The sequence below is a fragment of the Mauremys mutica genome, chromosome 18 (assembly GCF_020497125.1).
Source record: "Mauremys mutica isolate MM-2020 ecotype Southern chromosome 18, ASM2049712v1, whole genome shotgun sequence".
NCBI lineage: Eukaryota > Metazoa > Chordata > Testudines > Geoemydidae > Mauremys > Mauremys mutica.
This window is the reverse complement of record NC_059089.1, coordinates 7473300-7490376: the sequence shown is the minus strand read 5'-3', so window position 1 is coordinate 7490376 and position 17077 is coordinate 7473300. Positions and strand designations below refer to the sequence as shown.

The 17077-nt window shown below is 47.7% G+C and overlaps 1 non-coding gene across 1 annotated transcript; it reads left to right on the top strand.

The window, feature by feature from the left end:
• The first annotated feature begins 10390 nt into the window (after positions 1 to 10390).
• TRNAT-AGU lies at positions 10391 to 10463 on the top strand. The gene has a single exon. It is a non-coding gene; the product is annotated as a tRNA-Thr (tRNA).
• Positions 10464 to 17077: the final 6614 nt, after the last annotated feature.

Sequence of the window (17077 nt, the reverse complement as noted above, 5' to 3'; positions counted from 1 at the left end):
CTGTGTAGCTAGAAAGTTTGTCTCTCTTACCGACAGAAGTTTGTCCAATAAAAGCTATTCCCTCACCCTCCTTGTCTCTCTAATATCCTGGGACTGGCATGGCCACCACAACATCATATTATGGTGCCTTCAGCAACTCAGTCTATTTAGCTTAACAGAGAGAAGGCTAAGGAGTGTACAAGTACCTACATGGGAAACAAATATTTGACAATGGGCTCTTCAGTGTAGCAGACAAAGACATAACATCATCCAATGGCTGAAAGTTGAAGCTAGACAAATTCAGACCGGAAATAAGGTGTACGTTTTTAACAGTGAGAGTAATTAACCACTGGAACAAATAAGCGAGGGATGGGGTGGATTTGCCATCACTGACCATTTTTTAAATCAAGATTGGATATGTTTCTAAAAGATCTGCTCTAGGAATTATTTGGGTGGAAGTTCTATGGCCTATGTTAGAGAGGAGGCCGGATAATATTATCACAATGGTCAATTCTGGCCTTAGAGTCTATGAATCCATAGCTGTAAACACTCTCGTGCAGTTGGCACTTATGCCAGTTCAGCCTTTTCTCACGAAGAGCCAGAGACCCGATCCCACAACAGGCTAGCAGTTAGGGCACAGACCTGGGGTGGAGGTGACTTGTTTTCACATCCCTGATTTAAAGCAGGGACTCGAGTCTGGGTGTCCTCTAGTCCAGGTGAGTGCCGCCACCATCACACTATAGCAGAGCCTGGGGTGGAGTTTCCTCACTCTTTCCCATTGAAGCTGTTCCACTTTGTATAAACAATTAAATATCCAGTGAAGCAAGGACCTGAACCTCATTTTCCCACAGCCCAGCTGAGGAGCCAAACCACCAAGCTATAGAATCAATCTCACGCTTTCTTTGGCCCAATGAATATTTCATTATTTCATATAAAGTAGAACAGCCTCAGCAAGGATGAACCTCCTGAATACCCACCCGCCTGGTGGTCAGAGCACTCATGTGAGATACAGGAGACCCAAGTTCAAATCAGAGCTCTAAAAAAAGACAGAGCAGGAATTCAAACATGGGTCATCCACATCTTAACTAAGGACTCCAGACACTGCACTACTCAGCATCAGAGATTTACATACATGCCGGCCTGTGGGACTTTGCAAGCAGAAACTTAGGTGCCTCCCAGATTAGGCAGTAGACAAGTGAAGGTTTTTGAGACTCTCACTGATGCCTAAATGTTGGACTTAAACACCTAAAGTACCAGTTAGGCCCTTGAGCGCCACTGCTCTATCCACTAGACCACACTGCCCCCTTCAGACAGCCTGTAAGGAATGGCTATGACTTTGCAAGGGCATGTGACCAGCCCACATGACTCTAGACTCCATTTGGGGTACCTGTATTTTTCCACAAACTGGGCTGGGAGCTGTTTTTGGAACAAAGGGTTCCGGCCATTTGAAAAAGCTAGATAAGGCCGGGAGTGGCATCATCTGTTGTTCTTCACTCCCCCACAACTCAACACAGGAGAGAAGTTCTGAAATGAAAGGACTTGGAATGGGGGTGGGGATCCCAAGCTGCAAAGCAAGTGCAGCTTGTGCTTTGAGAATCTGCGAGCCTGCTTGTGTCATCAGTAAGGGTGAGAAAGTGCTAATTCATATCCAATCTTTCTAGTATTTTAGGCTTAGTTTATGGTTTTGTTTATTTATTAGGTAATCTGCTTTGATCTGTTTGCTATCATTTATAATCCCTTAAAATCTATCTTTTTGTAGTTAATAAACTTGCGTTATGTTTTAATCTAAAGCCGTGTGCCTTTGCCTGAAGTGTCTGGGGAAAATCTCAGATTGGTTTAACACAAGCGCATTGTGCATATTCCTCTCCATATTGAGGAAGAGGCGAACTGGGTAATAAATTCATACTGGTCGGGGTTTCGATCAGGGCAGGACATTACAGCTCTGGAGTCCTAGGCCGGGGGTCTGGGGTTTATTTTGGCTGTAGCCTTTCTATTGTTGGTTCATGCAGCTGGGTGTATCCCTGCGTGTGCGAATGCTGGCGGAAATGTAGGGCCAGGAGCAGTCTACAGCTTCTCACAGCAGCACAGTGCTGAGAGGGAGCCCAAGCCGGTGAGTCAGAGGGCTCAGTGGTACCCCAGTTCCAGGTGGCACCCCGGGGGGAACCCATCACATCCACCATTCCCCTTGATAAGTTGCTCCAATAGTTAATTATCTTTAGCATTAAAATGTGTATAATTTCCAGCTTTCATTTGTCTAATCTTACCTTCAAGTTGCTGCAATGATGCAATGCTTTCTATCTGTCTGTCTGTTTATCCGTCATCATCATCTTGGGCTTTAATAAAGGAACAGAAAAGCTGAGCAGAAAGCATGTTTTCTCTCTCCGTTCATCAGGTCATGCATGCTGCAGAATATCTTCAGTCTTCTACAGGTGTAAATGCTACTACCGAGGCTGTGTGACAGCCAGTCATATTGCTAACTGACTGCACTTTATTTTCAAGTAATAGTTTTAAAAAATGCAGCCATTCAGAAACCAGCTCTGTATAAATGTTCAGCATGCTCTGACTTATGTATTTCTTTTAATGAAGTGGTCTCTGATTGTTCCATGATGAACATTTCCAGCTTTGGAAAGTAAACAGAATGACTTTGTTCTTTTCCATAGGCACAGCCTGTGGGTTGCCTTGGCCTTTACATAGCAGCAGACCATTTCCTGGGACTTTCCCTCATTATATAACATTTGTTCTGAAAATATTTTTCAGGGTTGCTAAAATTGTCTGTGATGCATGTCAATGACGTCTAATTTGTGAGCCACAAAATTTTCTACTTTGCAGCAATCACCCTGAATGCTCAGTAAGTTTCAATCACACATTTCCCATGAAGACCTGAAACATTTTAACTGGACAATTTTGTTTTTCACACACTATAGCCAATAGATGATTCCAGCATAGACAATGACAACATTGTATCCTGGGACAAAATGTTCACAGCCAACTGCTAGAGGGGATTGAGGGAACCATCTTTATGTCTTCTGGGATTGTCACCAATTGAAAGGATTGATGTTAGAAATCTGATGCAAGAGTTACTCAAGTGAGACAACCCTCAAATGCAGGGGGTCTCAAACTGGCGGTCGGGACCCCTCAGGGGGTCGTGAGGTCATTATATGGGGGGTCACGAGCTGTCAGCCTCCACCCCAAACCCCATTTGCTTCCAGCATTTATAATGGTGTTAAATATATATAAAAGTGTATTTAATTTATTAGGCGGGGGTCGCAGTCAGAGGCTTGCAATGTGAAGGGGGTCACCAGTAAAAAAGTTTGAGACCCACTGCTCAAATGCCTATTACCATGGTGTTAGGAAAGTGCCCTGATTGGTTGAAACTAAATAAAGGCCTTGTCTTGTGAACATTTAATTTGATGCAAGATGGAGTGTAAATCTACCTTACAGTAACTTCCCACACACTCAGGCAGGTCTACATTACAAACTTGCATCGGTGCAACTGCACCAATACAGCTTCGCCACTATAGTGCTTCTGGTGACGATGCTCTAAGCTGATGGGAGAAAGCTTAGTAACTCCAGCTCTGCAAGTGGTAGCTGCCTATGTCGGCGGGAGAAGCTCACCCTCTGACACAGAGCTGGCTACATAGGGGGTTACGGTCAGTCTAACTATGTCGCTCAGGGGGGGTGGATTTTTCAGGCCCCTGCACGATGAAGTTAGACTGAAGTAAATGTGTAGTGTAGAGCTGGCCTCAGTGTCTGGGTGGACCCTCTTACAGTGCACTAGCAGTTCCATAGTGCGTTTTGATCTTCTCTTGGTTCAAAGCAGAACACTGGACAATGTCACTCATATCTCACTGTAGAAAGGAGATTTGGGCTCCGTTTCAGTAGTTAACCCCCCCACCCCACCCCAAGTAGCATTATATCAACTGCCCAGTTAAATGTCCTGTTTGCACGTCATTTATTAGTGAGATCCCAGAACTGAAGACATGTCACATATAAATACTAGGAGAGAACCTTGGTGCTTTACAGCAATGGAGTGTTTCCTGGAATAGAAGCCATTGCCATTCCCTCAGTCATAAATTTAGCTAAACTCCATCACAGCTGATAGTAAAATCACAAATCAAGAGCAGGCTTCTTGGTAGCTTTAATTCTATTGAATTAGAGCCAGGCCAGTGTGCATGAAGGAAATCCAGCATTGGTTTCTTTGTAGCTGCTTCATTAGCTGTCATTTATACAGCTCTGTATAAAGTATTAAACATAAAACTCAGCTCCAGGTTCTAGCAGGGCAGACTCCCAGCTCAGAAGTTTACTCTGCAGAGCTCACTGTACTGCAGGGCAGAAAGCTTCTCCTCAGCTGGGCAGCCCCAGGACAGGGGAGCCATGACCAGCAGGGCTGGTGGAAATTTTCTGTCAAAAAGTTAATTCACCTGAAAACTGGAGTTTTTGACAAATGAAAATTTTTGCTGAAAGTGTCTGTTTTCCTTAATATTTTTGATTTTGTGTTGAAATACCAAAATCTCGACAATTTGGGGGTGAGAGGGTGTTAGTGGTTCTCAGGCACATATTTTTGGGTTTCAGTTGCCAAAAACCTAAACGCTTTTGGTATTTGCGTGTATGCTTTTTGATGAATTTTGATGAATTTTGCAAGGCAAATTTCCACAAAAAGGCCACATTTTTGTTTTCCCCCACAGGAAGGCCACCTCCTTTTTCTGACCAGCTGCAGGGATCCAGCTTATTCCTACATCTTCTTCATAAGAGGCTCTGGGGTACATCATAGGCCTATGAAAAGACACTCCAGCTGAGGATTCTTCCCCACAGTGTGTGAGCAGCTAATCCAACAGGTTGCCCCGGTTTGAAAAGGATGCAGATCTCACTAGCAAACATCTTGTGCTCCGGTGATGAATGAAAGGTGCAACCCTGGAATTTATAGCCCAGCATTATCAGTAAAGGAATAGACGCTCTGGGGTTGGAGGGAGATGCCTCTGTATGGCTCTTTTCCAGTGCACCTGCTATGCTGTTGCTGTTCACCCTATTAACACTGTGCCTCATCACTACCTGTGCGAACCTTATGCTCAAACACTGAGCCTACTCCCTGTCTAATTTAACAACCACTTCATACCCTTTTTACAATCCCATCACACCTGTGCACAGAATACCACCTAACCCAATGCTTCCCCCACCCATTTCTAAATTCACGTCCTGCTCCCATATCCCACCTCACAACTGTCAATAGCCATGGGAAGAAGACCCCCATTTCCTGCTGCTGAAACACCTTACACACTTCTGTATTGAAATGATGCACATTGGGACCTCAATGTATGCATGCACCTCATTCCTTTGACAACACATGGGGGGCTCAGACCACAGCTCCTAATATCACAGTCTCCTCACAGCTCCTCACACTAATCCCCAGATCTCCTCGTGTCCCAATCACAGCTCTGTCACGCTCCTCACTAACCCTCAGATCTCCTCATATGAATCAGAGCTATTCCATGCCACTCCATCTTATTCCTCCACCATTCAGTACGGTACCCCTACCACAGTGAGATAACTCCCAATGGCGATTGCCAGCACAGGGAGAGCAGGGGGTGGGGGCAAAGTTAAGGAATTAGAGTTATGTAGCACTAAGAGTTAAGGCTACGTTTTAGTCACAGGTATTTTTAGTAAAAGTCATGGGCAGGTCACGGACAGTAAACAAAAATTCACATCCCATGACCTCAGGGCCGCCCAGAGGGGGGGGGCAAAGGGGGCAATTTGCCCCGGGCCTCGGGCTCCGCAGGGGCCCCCAAGAGAACAGCGGAGGCTCCCGCCTCCGCCCCTCTCCGGGAGCCTCAGCGCTTGATGTCTCTGGCGGAGCCCCTGATCCCCGCCCTGCTCAGAGCCGCGTGGTGAGGGGGTGGGGCTGGGAGCTCCACTCCCTCCGCTCGGCCTGGAGCTCCCAGCCCCGCCCCCTCAGCACGCGGCTCTGAGCGGGACGGAGCTCAGGCCCCGCCGGCCACACGCTGCCGCTGTTCTGGCGAGGCGCTGAGACTCCGGGTGAGGAGGGAGCCGGGGGTAAGAGGCTGGGGCCGGGCCGGGGCCGGGGGGAAGCGGGACCCGCCGCCGAAGCGTAGCCCGGTCTTCGGCGGCGGGGGGCCCTTCCGTTCCGGGACCTGCCGCCGAAGTGCCCCGAAGACCCGCGGCGGGGACCCCCCCCATCGCACTTCGGCGGCGGGTCCCGCTTCGGCGGTAATTCGGCGGCGGGGGGTCCCCGCCGCGGGTCTTCGGGGCACTTCGGTGGCGGGTCCTGGAACAGAAGGGCCCCCCGCCGCCGAAGACCCCGGGCCCCCGGAATCCTCTGGGCAGCCCTGCATGACCTGTCCATGACTTGTACTATGTCCCTAATTAAAACTTGGGCCGGGGGGCCATGGGTGCTCTGGGGACGGTCTGGGGGCGCTGCAGGTGCTGGGGGTTTGGCTGGTGCTGGGGGAGGCAGGGGGTGGTGTGCGGCCGGGGACCCTCTGATGCTGGGGGAGGCAGGGGGCTGCACGTGGCCCAGGACCCCTCTGGTGCTGAGAGAGGGGCCAGGCGGTGGCGTGCGGCCCAGGACCCCTCTGGTGCAGGGAGGGGGGCCAGGCGGTGGCACACGGACCGGGATCCCTCCGGTGCTGGGAAGGGGGTCAGGGGGTGGCGTACAGCCCAGGGCCCCTCTGGTGATGGGGGAGGTGGGGGGCAGTGCGTGGCCTGGGGCCCCCCACTCATGCTGGAGGGGGGGGTGATGGCATGCGGCCTGGGACCCCTCTAGTGCTGGGGGAGAGGGGTGGCGGGGCTGGCAGGCTTCCTACCCATCTCCACGTGTCTTCCATGACCTCCATGACAGACATGCAGCCTTACTAATAGTCCAGCCAGGAAACTTACTCACTACTCTGGTCTCAGCATACTTTTGTGGTACTAGCCCATCAACCCCCAAGGTGCACAGCAACATGGACCTACACCATCTTTTTTGCCTGAAATGTCTCCCAGCACAGACACCTCAGTGGTGGGAACAGTAGGAACCCTAAAGTGTTGGCAGCGACTGGCCTTTTTACCATCTTGTTGTCTAGACTTGTTGTAAGCAGGGTCAGATGACACAGGGCTGAAAGCATGGGTGGCTGCTGACCTCTTATCTACACCAGAGCTCTGCCAGCGGAGTGGCACCAGCATTCATGGTCACAAGTTTTAGGAAGAAAAGGGGAGGTAAGAACAGCCTCTGAGACCATCAGAGTTACTAGACAACGTTACAGAAAGGCAATTCAAGCAGGAAAACAGTGAAAAGAGCTTTTCATCACCATATTACACCAGTGACCCTTTCCTATTAACAATAGCCTCATTTTCCATTATACGAAGCATCTACCTTTCATCTATGAGATTTCAGAAACCCACGCACTGTAATCATGTGATTGTCCGAACAGGAGTCCGAACACCAATTGTACCAAGTTGTTTGCCTTATTTTCTTCTCCAATCCACTGTTTCTCAAAGACCATATGTACTTTTCCAGCTGGCTCATTTCACTTATGCTCTGAGCACATGTTTCCTACATGCTTGTGTTTGGGATAGTCTGAGGGTAATTTTACTGACATTTGCCGTTACCATGTGCTCTCACAGGGCTTCTTTTTCCAGTATTTGTACAAAGCAGTTTTACTGGCTTTTAGCTTCTTCACATGTTTGTCAAACACTGGTCTCTGTCTTTGGATTCATGCTGGGTAATTTGATGTATTTCTGTGCAAGTGCTACAGACAGCTCCATCCTCCTGGTGTGGGTAACAAAGGCCCAGGAGATGTTGTTCTGCCCACCTGATGGGAACACATGTTTTTCTATGGTGGGAGGAAGAAAATGCACGTTACTTAATTCTGATTTCTTCCAAGAGGAGTTGTTTTCTACATTGAAGTGACATGAAATTATGCAGCACAGAGATTTGATGCAGTTCATTTTGAGCTACCTTTTGGCTCTTGGGATTGATGTATGTTCTGGACACATTTGACAATATTTCCTATTAGGAGCTATGGAACTCAATGTCCTCTTTGGCTTCTCTTGTTTCATCACTCAGGCGCAGGTGGCTATGCCTTCTTTTCTGTCCTGGATGGTCCTATGCAAGTTATGTCTGCTCTCCACTGGGTTGGTGAGGGGCAAACAGAAATCTGCATGAAGGTGTTCCTCAAACGGGAGACATTTCTTCAAGGCGACTTTCTGTTCTACCTGGTCAAGCTCTTGTATGTTAATCCCAATCATCGCTGTAAAGTTGAAGGAAGACCTGTTAAAATAATTATGCATGTAATCCAAGTCACAATCTAGTCCATAGAAATTAGAGATGGAGAAGAAAGCTTTTGATACTGTCTTGCATGACCTTCTTATAAACAAACTAGGGAAATGCAACCTAGATGGAACTACTATAAGGTGGGTGCATAACTGGTTGGAAAACTGTTCCCAGAGAGTAGTTGTCAGTGGTTCACAGTCATGCTGGAAGGGCATAATGAGTGGGGTCCCACAGGATCGGTTCTGGGTCCAGTTCTGTTCAATATCTTTATCAGTGATTTAGACAATGCCACAGAGAGTGCACTTATAAAGTTTGCAGATGATACCAAGCTGGGAGGGGTTTCAAGTGCTTTGGAGGATAGGATTAAAATTCAAAATGATCTGGACAAACTGAAGAAATGGTCTGAAGTCAATAGGATGAAATTGATCTGGAGAAAAGGACCTGGGGATTACAGTGGATGAGAAGCTGGATATGAGTCGACAGTGTGCCCTTGTTGCCAAGAAGGCTAACGGCATTTTGGGCTGTATAAGTAGAACCATTGCCAGCAGATTGAGGGACATGATCATTCCCCTCTATTCGGCATTGGTGAGACATCATCTGGAGTTCTGTGTCTAGTTTTGAGCCCCACACTACAAGAAGGATGTGAAAAAATTAGAGAGAGTCCAGCGGAGGGCAACAAAAATGATTAGGGGGCTGGAGCACATGACTTATGAGGAGAGGCTGAGGGAACTGGGATTGTTTAGTCTGCAGAAGAGAAGAATGAGGGGGGATTTGATAGCTGCTTTCAACTACCTGAAAGGGGGTTCCAAAGAGGATGGATCTAGACTGTTCTCAGTGTTACCTGATGACCGAACAAGGAGTAATGGTCTCAAGTTGCAGTGGGGGAGGTTTAGGTTGGATATTAGGAAAACTTTTTTCACTAGGAAAGTGGTGAAGCACTGGAATGAGTTACCTGGGGAGGTGGTGGGATCTCCTTCCTTAGGTTTTTAAGGTCAAGCTTGATAAAGCCCTGGCTGGGATGATTTAGTTGGGGATTGGTCCTGCTTTGAGCAGGGGGTTGGACTAGATGACCTCCTGAGGTCCTTCAAACCCTGATAGTCTATGATTCAATAAGGACAAATGCAAAATACTCCATTTAGGAAGGAACAATCAGTTGCACACATACAAAATGTGAAATGACTGTCTAGGAAGGAGTACTGTGAAAAGGGATTTGGGTGTCGTAGTGGACCAAAAGCTAAATATGAGTCAACAGTGTAACACTGTTGCAAAAAAAGTGAACATGCATTAGCAGGAGTGTTGTAAGCAGGACACGAGAAGTAATTCTTCCACTCTACTCCGTGCTGATTAGGCCTCAGCTGGAGTATTGTGTCCAGTTCTGGGTGCCACATTTCAGGAAAGATGTGGACAAATAGGAGAAACTCAAGAGAAGAACAACAAAAATGATTAAAGGTCTAGAAAACATGACATATGAGGATCATTGAAAAAACTGGGTTTGTTTAGTCTGGAGAAGAGAAGACTGAGAGGGGACATGATAACAGTTTTCAAGTACATAAAAGGTTATTACAAGGTGGTGGGAGAAAAATTGTTCTTCTGAACCTCTGAGGATAGGACAAGAAGCAATGGCCTTAAATTGCAGCAATGGCGGCTTAAGTTGGACATTAGGAAAAACTTCCGAACTGTCGGGTGGTTAAGCACTGGTATAAGTTGCTTAGGGAGGTTGTGGAATCTCCATCATTGGAGATTTTTAAGAGGAGATTAGACAAACACCTGTCAGGGATGATCTAGATAATACTTAATTCTGTCATGAGTGCAGAGGACTGGATTAGATGATCTCTCGAGGTCCCTTCCAGTCCTATGATTCTATGATTTAAATCAGCTTCTGTACCAGATGACTGGAGAATAGCTACTGTGACATCAATTTTTTTTAAAAGGCTCTAGAGGTGATCCCAGCAATTACAGACTGGTAAGCCTAACTTCAGTGCCAGACAAACTGGTAAAAGTATAGTAAAGGACAATGTGGTTTAAAACTTAACTGTAACACAGTAAAAGCTCAGTCAACCTGGGTTTTGTGCAACTGCATAGAATGTAGTGATGAAAAATGATTATTGTACACTCTTGTTAGGGGAAATATACAGTATACCAAGAGGCTCCATAGCTCAGGGGTGAGAGCACTGGTCTAGTAAACCAGGGGTCGTGAGTTCAAATCTCACTGGGGCCTTGGTCAAGAAGGGTGTTTTTTCTTTATTTCAGCACTTCAGTCGCACCATCTTTGGAGAAACTTAATTCTACTTTATGTAGGTTAAATTTAAGCAACATTCAGTAGCTACATCACTTGACAGGCAGTGCAAAAATGCACCAGGCTGGCAGGTGTGAGCAACACAAGCAATGGGTCATTGGGGCTAGAATGCAACTGGTTAACCCTGCCTGGACTGCTTTTGCTGTATAATGAAAGCAATTTATTAACAAACAGCCCCCCCCGTCCCTCCCTCCCTCGGCACTGCATTTGCTGTATGATGAAGGCACCCTATTAACCCCTCCCCGCACTGCATTTGCTGTATGATGACTCCTACCTATTAAATACCCCTTCTCCTTCCCTTCCCTTCCATTCCCCCACCCCCCGCATTTGCTGTCTGATGCTCTTCTGTGAACGAAGCTGAGAAATTCCTCGGAGATAATGAATCTCTCTGTGTATCAAGAGGCATATGCAAAGTGTATCTCTAGAGCTCAGTAATTGGTAGAGCTACTTGAAAACTGGTCCGTGTATTTTGTGGGGAGCCTCAATCTGTACCAGCAGAGGCGGGCGCAGCTAGAGATACTTTATTGTTTGGTTCTACATTGGTTAGCTCAGCAAAGGCAGCTCCTGTAAGAATGGCAGTGAGCTATGTGCTGAAGGTAGCGTGCTCCTACCTTGTCTCTGCATGACAACTGAGCTAAGGGAGTTTGCAAGATTGTGTGAAAATATTGTAAAAATAGAGAAACTGGAATTGGCAGACGTTTCAGTCAAAAGTTAACATAATATGCAAGAGTAAATCCTTGTTATTGTAACCCAAGTTACTGGAAAACTGAGATTTGCGACAATGTTTCATTCTAAATCCCATTAATCTTCAGACTATTGTGGCTACAGGCCTGTTTATCCTGCACTTCATTCCAGCTCTCTCTGCATTGTTTTGCTGTCATTGGGTGATATCCAACAAGATCCTTGCAACTCAAGTTCAATTTTGAGAAGTGGCTTGTGTTTTAGTTGGCATATGCCTGATAACTATGAAAATTATCCCTTTAAAAAATCAACCTTTTTTTCCTTCTGTCTGCAAGATGGTGGGGTGGTAGGAACATGTTTACTGAGTTCTTGCTCTAGCAGTGGTTCAGTTCATCCTCAGGATCCTATGGCATGGAGGAAGGATTGTAATACATAGCTCCAAACTTTCTCATGCCTCCTGTTAAACATGAACCCGATCCAAAGCTTGTTGATGTCAATGGCCCTTGGTTAGCTCCTAACTAAACTCCTTTGCAACGTTCAGCCCCCATTATTCTCTTCTAAGCCCACTGGGAGCAGCTTTCCCCACCCTCACTACTTTCATTGGGCTGGGGCAAGGGGTTGGGGTGCAGGAGGGGGGTGCGGGCTCCGTGGTGGGGCCATGGATGGGGGGTTTGGGGGCAGGAGGGGGTTCAGGGCTGGGGTGGGTGGGTGGTTGGGGTGTGGAAGGAGGTGTGGGGTGCTGGCTCCAGGAGGGAGTGGGGTGCGGGAGGGGCTCAGGGCTGGAGGAGGGGGTTGGGGTGCGGGCTCTAGAAGGGAGTTCCAACCTGTGGTGGGGGTTGGGATTTGGGAGGGGGTTCAGGGTGCAGGATCCAGATGGACGGCACTTTCCTCAGGTGCCTCCCAGTCCGTGGCACAGCAGGACTAAGGCAGGCTCTCTGCCTGCCCTGGCTCCGCACGGCTTCCAGAAGCAGATGGCAGTCCGGCTCCTAGGCGCAGGGGCAGCCAGGCGGCTCTGTGTGGCGCGCACTGCCCATGCCTGCAGGCACCTCCCCCACAGCTCCCATTGGCTGCAGTTTCCACCGGTGCTCGGGGCGGGGGACAGAGCGCAGTGTTTCCCTGATCGCCCCTGCGCCTAGGGGCCACAGGGACACGCCGACTACTTCCAGGAGATGCGTGTAGCCAGGCAGAGAGCCTGCGTTAGCCCTGGTGTGCCACTGACCGGACTTTTAACAGCCTGGTCAGCAGCTGGCCAGAGTTGCCAGGGTCCCTTTTGGACAGGGCGTTACACTAAAAAACCAAATGCCTGGCAACCCTAGTGTGCGGGAAGAAAGTGGGTCCAGTGGGTCAGGCACTAGCCTCAGCTATGAGAGGTGGTAAGCGAGAGGACTTCAAAGGATGTTATACTGAAATGTGCCAGACATGCATGAACTTTGGGGACAATAAGTGTTAAGTGTGATTTCGGGGTCCTGGCTTGCTAAGTGGATTTCCTGGGGACTTGCTGGGGGTGGTTAATGCAAATTCCCCAACACCACTCTGACACTGCCTTGGGGCACCCAGAACCACAATCCAACGTGTTACACACACACACCCTGCCTCAGCAAGAGACAGCTTTGCTGGAACTTAACCTGTGTGTCAGTGTAACCATGCCTACATGGGTCACAACTGAGAATACCAAATTCAGGTCAAACTACTGAAAACTAGGGCGGACACACCCCAAAACTGGAGGTTATTCTCCCAGAGGATATACCAAACCAGCAACAACAGTAAACTTCTATTTCACCACACTGGCTAACAAGAAGTCAGAAAAGTATTTCCTCAGCTATTCCAGTCCTTGTATCACCACCAAAAACACTAGACTTAGAGATGGGTGGTTCTTTAAAACCAATTTAATCAAATAAAAGGTTCTTCTGATCCCAAAGGACCAGCCACATGCTCAGGTCAATATATAACTCAGATCTTACCCAATAATCATCAGTCCTTCAGTATCTGAAATCTAAAGGTTTGTTTATAAAAAGAAAGAAAGATGAGAGTTAAAATTGGTTAAAGGAATCAAATACAGACAATAATGGCAAAGTTCTTGGTTCAGGCTTGGAGCAGTGATGGAACAAACTGCTGGCTTAAGTCAAGTCTCTGGTTGCTTCCAAATCATTGGAAGGTCCTCAGTCCCTTGGTTAAAATGCTCCCATTCGTATAAGTCCATAGTCCAAAGGCTGGAGCAGGATAGAGACACAGTGGCCTTTCAAGGGCCTTTTATAGCTTCTGCCATGTGGAGGGAAACCCACTGTTTCAGACAAAGCCCTCAGCACAGCTAATGGAAAATTACAGGTAGCAAGGTGGTGTCTGGAGTCACATGGGCAAGTCACATGTCCATGCATGACTTCACTTAGGGCCCATCTACACTGGCAAAGTTAGAGCGCCAGCAGAGAGCGCAGAAGGAAAACCGCTGTTTTGTGTTCACACTGACAGCTGCCTGCGCAATAGTGTGTTCATACTTGCGGCACTTGCAGTGGTATTCGGAGCGGTGCACTCTGGGCAGCTATCCCACAGAGCACCTCTTTCTCATTTGCCACTAAGACTTGTGGGAATGAGGAGGGGTCTGCGGGACATCCTGGATCCTGTCCCAATGCCCCATGATGCATTGCTTCACATCCCAGCAATCCATGTGCTTCCGTCCACATCTTTCAACAGTTTGTGTACTGCGCCCCCTGCCTCTTTCGGGCTGCAGGAATGGATTCCGCACTGTTGATCAATATGCTGCTCGCTCTGACCAACACGTCACGAGTGGCAGCGGAGTTATTCCTTAAACTACAAAGGCAAGAGGAGTGTGACAGTGATCTTGCCGTGTGTAATAGCTACAACACAAGATTGCTTGTGGCATTCACAGAGGTGCTGACCATAGGGGAAAATTACTGGCAGCCAAGCTCCCACCGCCTCCTCCTCTCCCAAGCACACCTCATCTCTGCTTCTCCCCCTCCCAGCGCTTCCCACCCGCTGCCTAACAGCTGTTTGGCGGCGCTTAGGACTTTCCAGGAGGGAAGGGGAGGAGTGGGGAACGTGGTGTGCTCCGGGGAGGAGGCGGTAAAGAGGCAGGGCAGGGGTGGGAACGAGGTGGAACTGAGGTGGGGTGAGGGTGGGGCAGGGTGGGGCGGGGGGGGGGGCTGACCACCCACAGGGCAGAGAGGAAGTTGGCAGCTGTGGTGCTGACCACAGTGGAACGCTGCTTTTGGGCTCGGGAAACAAGCACTGAGTGGTGGGATCACATCGTCATGCACGTCTGGGATGACTTAGCCGTGGCTGCAGAACTTTCACATGACGAAAGCCACATTCAGGGGACTGTGTGATGAGCTCGCCCCAGCCCTGCGGTGCAAGAACACAAGAATGAGAGCTGCCCTGTCGCTGGAGAAGTGCTTGGCGATTGCACTGTGGAAGCTGGCCACTCCAGACTGCTACCAGTCGGCACTAACTAGCCATACGAGGGGCAACTTGACAGCAGCAAGGAGCAGTTCAACAACAGGCTGAGCAAGTGCAGAATGACACTGGAGTGTGTATTTGGCTGTTTAAAAGCCTGTTAGTGATACCTGTATGGGAAGCTGGACATGGCCAATTCGGATGACCAGACACCAAGTGTAAAAAATCAGGACAGGGGGTGGGGGTAATAGAAACCTATATAAGAAAAAGACCCAAAAATTGGGACTGTCCCTATAAAATCGGGACATCTGGTCACCCTATGGCCGATGGCAATATCCCTATTGGGTAGGGATCTGAAAGACTGATACCTACCAGGGCCCTTCACTGCTGTTAAAATTTAGTGTGTGTTTAGACCATTTTATTGTTTTTTATATGTCTCCTCTGAATACTGTTTATCCATGAATCAATGTGCCCTGCTTAGGCCCCTGTCTGGTCTCTGGTGAGAGCGCTGTCATTGTCCTTAGAGAGAAACCGAGGAGCAGGGGCTGGATGTTTGCCAGAGCTACTGGAGAGAATCACAGTACAGAGCAGGGGGCTGCAGCCTAACACCCCAGTCAGATGGGAGTGGGACCCGGGTCCCTTTCCAGAGAGAGGTGGTGGCTAGGGGCATTCCTGGAGCAGATCATGGAGGGAGTTAATGGTGCAGTTTCCTTGAAACTGGGACAGGCTTGTCCAGTGGGTCAGGCACAAGCCGAGGGTTCAGGAGATCGCTTGTTCTGCCTCTGGCAAATCTTTGTGCCCATATGTAAAATGGAGAGAATAGCATTTCCCTGCTTTGCTGGGGAGTTGAAAAGATACAGCCATTGCGGCATGTGAAAGGCTCAGATCCTGGGGTAATGAGAGTCATAGAAATGCCTTAAATGGACTGAGGCATCTTGCTGTGTGTCCCATGAAACTTGCTTTTCAACAGTTTCAGAAAATCTTTCTAAAAGTATTCAAAACCCTCATCAGTTATTTACATTTCTTTCAAATATTTAATCCTGTATCCCCCTGAAATGAATGACTCAGACTGGGCCCAGAAGTTGTTTATTCCAGTATATACAATGCCAAAAGTGAATAAAAAATTAAGGGAGAGTAAAATAATTAATGCCAGTCAACACAGATTTATGGAAAATAGACTGTCAAATTAACTTGTTTGATGACGGTACAAGTTTGGTTGATGAAGGTAATAATATTGATGTAATATCCTTAGAATTCTGTAAAGCAGTTGACTGGTTACCACATGACATTTTAATTAAAAAACTAGAAAGATATAAAATTAGCATGGCTCATATTAAATGGACTAAAAGCTGCTAATGGATAGGTCTCAAAATATAATTGTAAACGGGGAATCACGATCAAACCAGTATGTTTCCAGTGGGATCCTGCAGGGACTGTTTCTTGGCCCTATGCTGCTTAACTTTTTTATCAGTGACCTGGAAGGAACCGTAAAATCATCACTGATAAAGTTTGCAAATGACACAAAAATTAGGGGCGTAGTAACTAATGAAGAGGCAGGTCACTGATAAGAGCAATCTGGATCGCTTGGTAAATTGGGCACAAGCAAAGAATATGCACTTTAATATGGCTAAATGTTAACGCACACAACTAGGAACAAGGGGTGTAGGCCCCACTTAGAGGGTGGAGGGCTCTATCCTGGGAAGCAGTGACTCTGAAAACACTTTGAGGACTGTGGTAGATAATCAGCTCAACCTTAATTCCCTGTGTGACTCTGAGGCCAAAAGGGCTAATGCGATCCCTGGATGCGCACAGAGGGGAATCTCAAGGAGGAGTAGAGAGGTTATTTTACCTCTGTATTTGGCACTGCTGCAACCTCTGCTGGAATCCTGTGTCCAGTTCCAATGTCTACAATTCAAATTGGAGAGGATTCAGAGAATTTGTCTAGATCATTCTGGACCCTATTCCTACCCTCCAGTGTATCTATCTCTCCCCACAGTTTAGTGTCATCTGCAAACTTGCTGAGGGTGCAATTCATCCCATCATCCAGATCATTAATGAAGATGTTGAACAAAACAGGCCCCAGGACCGACTCCTAGCACACTCCGCTTGACACTGGCTGCCAGCTAGATATCGAGCTGTTGATCACTACCCGTTGAGCTCAATGATCTAGCCAGCTTTCTATCCACCTTATAGTCCATTCATCCAGTCCATACTTCTTTAACTTGCTGGCAAGAATACTGTGGGAGACCGTATCAAAAGCTTTGCTAAAGTCAAGATATATCACATCCACCGCTTTCCCTATATCCACAGAGCCAGTTATCTCATCATAGAAGGCAATCAGGTTGGTCAGGCATGACTTGCCCTTGGTGAATCCATGTTGACTTTTCCTGATCACCTTCCTCTCCTCCAAGTGCTTCAAATGGATTCCTTGAGAACCAGCTCCATGA